Here is a 904-nt window from a genome sequence, read left to right on the forward strand (position 1 = left end):
ATTTTATTTACAAAAAAAGTTCTTAGGTTCAAAAAAACATTCAGTGAACGGAAAAAGTGAGGTTGGTAATATAGGTATTTAGCTGTGTCACATGCCCTTAAAAAAGAATTTTTAACGAAAAGATTACATTTTCCGACAAACAAACTCAAAAATATAAATTTGCAACGAGACATGGAATAACTAGCTACAATTTCACTTCAAAACATTTAAAAAATTTTTTTTAAAACACCAATTTTCAACACGACATGAGTTTTCTCCAAAAAAAAAAATCATTTTTTTTGCAATCCAAGTTTAAGTTTTGTTTAATTTTCAAATAGAACAAATTAATTTTTAACCAAATAGTAAAATTTTAAACGGAAAATATACATTTTCCTCCAGGAAAATTAATTTTCCCAAGCAAAAAAAAATAAATAAAAATAAAAAAAGAATTTCCAACCAAATAAAAGTCAACCTAAAAATCTAATTTTCAACAAAATTGTTAAACTTTAGACCAAAGAGATGAATCTTCAACCACAAAAATAGTAACTTTTAACAAACTCGTTCAAATTTTAAGTAGTTTAATTTTCAAATTAAACAAAAATCTGCAAAAAAAGTCAACAAAACTGTTCAACTTTCCACCTGAGGAATGAATTTTTAACAACAAAAAAAGATAAATTTTTAACCAGAAATGGAATAGTTACATTTTCGGACAAAAAACTCAAAATACAAAATTTGCAACAAAATACTTGAATTTTTAACTAAAAAAGATCAGTTTTCCACCAAAGAGAGAATATTTAAATTTGCAGTTAGAAATAAATTTTCAACCAGAAAAAGAAGAATTCATAACAAAAAATTTACTTTTCTGAAAAAAACAACGATTTTTCAACCAAATAGTTAAAAAATAGCTAAATTCTGATTTTTTTAT

The sequence above is a fragment of the Belonocnema kinseyi genome, chromosome 4 (genome assembly GCF_010883055.1).
Source record: "Belonocnema kinseyi isolate 2016_QV_RU_SX_M_011 chromosome 4, B_treatae_v1, whole genome shotgun sequence".
NCBI lineage: Eukaryota > Metazoa > Arthropoda > Insecta > Hymenoptera > Cynipidae > Belonocnema > Belonocnema kinseyi.